General features: G+C 39.3%; 1 protein-coding gene across 1 annotated transcript in view; it reads right to left on the minus strand.

Annotated features, from left to right (window-relative positions):
* LOC104166160 (chromosome unknown open reading frame, human C7orf60) overlaps positions 1–4,605 on the minus strand; it is a 24,820-nt gene that overhangs the window by 7,442 nt on the left and 12,773 nt on the right. The window lies entirely within an intron of this gene.

A 4,605-nucleotide genomic window follows, 5' to 3' on the forward strand; every position in this document is an offset into this window, starting at 1 on the left:
GGGGGTGTGGGAATCTATTCCACACCATGCAATCAGTTTTCTTTTGGAGTATCCAAAAGCTTTTTAAGGAGAAATAGCCAAAAATAACCATCTGGTTTAGGAAAGAGGGTCCTAATCAAGAGTATTTGTGAAGTAGTCAATAATGAAGATTTATCCCATCAGAATTCTGGAGAACATTTTCTTAAGCCAAAAATCTATCTCCTTATCCGCCACTGTGTGATGACCCTCGTATTCAAGGTGAAATTATAGATAAGAAAGCCAATGGCTGTAATGCTACATACTTAACTATGCTACCAAACAACAAAAGGTAAATGATTTAAAAAAAAAAAAAAAAAAGAAGGATTAACTTGAGAAATCATGACTTACGGCTTGGACTGATAGAAAGAGGAGGTTGACAGACTGCTGAGGACACTTTCATACTTTAGTTTCAGAATGTTGCAGAGATGCACAGATACCCTTCAAAAAGGTCACAAAAAATGAAAAAAAACAAACCAACTCCACATTGAATAACAGGCCCATCATCTTCTCAACCAGATTCCAAAACTTCCTGGAGTAAAAAAAAAAACTGGAGGAGTGGGAGATCAGAAAGAAAACAGAAGACTGAAGAAACAAAGAGAGGACATTCTTGTACTGTCTAGTGGAAGTTCCTATTATAGCACAGCAGAAGATATGCTAAAGGCTGGCAGATGAGATTTGTCTTTTCTTGGGAAGCTCTGACATCATCTGTGACCAACTTCAAAACCAATCTGAAATGCCTTTATGAAGATAAAGACATCATTGCTCTTTTCTTTAAGCTAAATCTACAGTTTAATAAAGAAAAGAATGAAAGATGCCTGGCAACTTTTGAAGATAGTGACTGCTGCCTTGCTTGACCGATGCCTAGAGGAACATTTGCGGTCTTCAAGTCTGCAACCATAGGCATTTTTGTCATGACTAAGGCAGTTACCAATATATATAATGTAGCATCAGATAAAAATCAATGCACCTACACAGAAGTACTGGCGGTCAGCTATCCTGTTGTCATTTAGAGGTTTTGCCTCATCCTGGCACTTCATTTGTCTAACCTGATACGCTGTCCTTCTTAAAAGAATTAGAATTTGAACGTTGCACTCAGTTATCACTAACATCAAGGATTCATTCAGGATACAGTCAAAGACATTGTTCTTTAGTTTTTTATTTTCCTTGCATTCTAAATTTGGAGGCCTCTGCTGTTTATTCTTTCTTTGCAATTGCAACAAACCAGTAAATGCTGAAGTTAAGGAATTCTGTTCAAGTCCACTACTACAGACTCTACATCTGCTTGTTCTTTAAAACGCAACTTGATGAGTGCATCCACGTATCAAAAAAAACCAAAAAGAGAAAGTATACAGCACCACTAGCACCCAACAGTTTGAGCCTTTTCTATTGGATCATTCACAGGGCTGCATCTAAAAATTGCCATCATGATTTGTAAGATCTTAGAATATCCAAGATCCATTAATAGAGGCGAGCACACACAAACTCACAGCTTTCACAGAGAATTCAAGGAGGAGGAATGGTAACTTTCCAGCAAGCAAATGTTGCCTTTTGCTTCAAGTTTCTGTAGCCAATTCCAATTGGCATCTCCAAATTATCAGTTGTCATCTTTCTGGGAAAGATTCAGCTCTAGAGAGACAGATAACTGCAAAAAGTTTTCAGAAACAGATCTGCAGGGCCAATGGAGTCCAACAAAGCCATGGTTGTACTCATAGCAACAAGGCAGCAAGGAATACTGCAGAAAAAAAATACATTTAAGCAGCAATAAAGAGATCTGGGCTGTCTGTGCTCCTAAACTCCCAGTGATCTACCACAGAGAGGATGCTGGAGAAGCAAGAGAAGATTTCTTGTTGCATTCAGCAGAGTAACAATGCCAAATTTAAGGATTTTGCTTCTACATGGAATAGAAGACATCCAGGGGATACTTCTATCAAAATACTAGCATCACCAAGGCAAAGCTAATTGTTGTACTGTTTAAGTTAAAACCGCACACATTACCAGGCTACCCTGTAAGTCAGTCAGTACTAAGTGAGATTTCAGAATGAAGAGGATAGCAAGAATTTTTGCCCCACCTTGAATGCCAATCACAATGTGATCTGTACAGGAATTTGACTACTGCAGAGGGACCATTCAGATCCTAGTGGCCATGAGACCATAGGAAACACAACAGAGGGAACATGACTATAGTGCAAAGACGACTTCCCCCAAAGAAGAGTGACAGCTTCTAGAGATCTTAACATTTTCTATTTAAAGTGTTCGATGAAATAGCTGTACAGATTAAAATTAAGCAGCATAACCCAGAACCCTCTAATCTCCAGGAGAGCCCACTGCACCTACGTTAGAGTGAAAAATCACTGTAATGTATTCTGTCTTCTTTCGTACAAAACCTGCATTCTTGGTTGCAGCGTTATTTGTGACTGAGTGAAGGAGGACACTAATTCAGACTACTACAGCATTGAGGCACACTTCTGGAAAGATACAGCTCTGGATTCTAAGCTGAGCAGAAGCCAGAAACTTTCTTTTATACTAATGGACAACAGATCTAAGGCATTTGATACAGGGCAAATTGACTCCAATACGTGTGTCACATCCAAGTAGCCTTGTGGTCCAAGTTCAATGCAAATGTACTTTGAAACATTAAAAGTAGCAGAGATTCAGATGCTCACTTGTGTCTTGACTTCCTGTTGCTTGTCAGGTTTCGCTGCCTCTCAGAACACAGGTGCAATGAATCACTTAGTAGCAATTCTCAGGCTGCCAGTTATCAGTAGGAACAGGATCCAAGTTAGGTGCTTGAAATCATCTTGAAGCTCTTCAGAAGCACTTCAATTCGGTCACTGAACATATACTGAGAGCACAGACCACCAATTCAGATGGTCTGAAGACCACTGGTTCAGATACCTACTTTTTCAGCGCTGCAAGTCTTAAGTCAGATTCCTTAGTGAGCATGTAACTGTAATCTAGGTGACGCTCACTGATCCAGTTGTTAGAAATGCAGTCTTGCTGAACTCATCGATAATCACCCTTCAACCTCCTGTTTCCTAATGACTTCCAGTCAAGGCAACATTAAAAGCAAGGGAAGTACTCTGCCACTGTAGGTAATCTCCAAGCACATCTTGAATCCACAGTTGTCCAATGTATTATTGTACAGGTAGGAAAACAAAATGTGAATAGTGAAAGATCAGGAACTGATAAAGAAGTGTACATAATGTGGGAAACGAGTACATTTTAAATGTATCTCACACTCGTTTATTTCAAGAACTTTATTAAATGGACTGTAGCTGTTGATTATTAGCCCCTTTAAAAACGCACCTATTATTCAACTAGGTGCTGTACAGGTAAGTGACATTTTCTCTTGGAAGTAGATAGAAATAGAGCACTTACATGACCATAAAGAAGGTCACTTTATCTCTGAAATTAATCACTTCAAGTGCTGATCTCCTAATCTAGAGTTCTAAGTTACTCAATTATTTCTCAAGGATGGGAGGGGGGAAAAAAAAAATATTCAGAAGCCTTGTTCTGCTCTTCTAACAGCAGCATAAAGTTATACATCTGGTTGTGAGGGGCAACACTGGTATGACTCAAACCTTTCCTAACATGCATGCATAAAGATATCCAATGGGAAGGTCTAGCTTGCTGAGATACATATGAAAAGAAAGAATGATAGCTTGTACCTTAACAGACAGTCAAACCAGCACCCGAGAAGAATCCATACCAAAAAGGTTTTGATTTTTACCATTAAGGATAAAAAGCAAGACTACTTAATTTGATGGAAAAAGAAGAGAAACAATATTCAGAAAGAGAACAAAGAGGGGACTGATTTATTGAAGGGAGGAGCTGTTGAAGAGCAGATAACAGCGGCTTTTATCTTGCAAGACTGAGCCACTTTGATGTCCAGCTTCACAACAGGTGCAGTTGTAATGTTAGAGACAGAAGAACTCATTCTGGGATGGAAAGAAGTACTGTGGACCATACATTACTTTTCATATAGATAAAAGTAAAAAAGGACCGTTGACATTAGTTATTCCTGTGAGGTTCACCAATTTTAATCTGGCAAAGAGGTGAGCAACTGCAAATGGGTTCAAAGTAGCTGAGTGACTTTCTGATCTGCAGTAAACTTTGCGCTTCTGGTTCCTATGATGTTTCCTACCATCCCCTTTAAGAGCTGGCTGAGTGTTTCCTACTTCTGTCCGCATCTCCCAGCGTCTTTTTTACTACTTGTGGAACTTTTTATTCCTGAGCTGGCTGTGCCCCTTACCAAGCACAGTACAGTCTCTCTACAATGGCTTGCCAGTAAAGGTAAGCTCAGAAAGAGCTCCTACATAAGCAACCCATTTTTAATACTACTTGAGAGAGGACTATATATGGGAAGAATAAAATTATTGTCTTTATACTTACTAGAGTAAAACAAAAAAGCCACAGGCTTAGCCATATCTATAGACAACCCCACAACTCCTATTTGTAGCATTACATGACAAGAATGGAGTGAGAGTACTTGAATAAGTGGGCGAGGGAGGTTCCTCCACAACCCTTGTACCAAGACCTCCCCAAGATTCAGACTTCACTAATTGATCAGTGCAGACATGACAGAAA

This window comes from Cariama cristata, unplaced genomic scaffold (assembly GCF_000690535.1).
Source record: "Cariama cristata isolate BGI_N322 unplaced genomic scaffold, ASM69053v1 scaffold6278, whole genome shotgun sequence".
Lineage (NCBI taxonomy): Eukaryota > Metazoa > Chordata > Aves > Cariamiformes > Cariamidae > Cariama > Cariama cristata.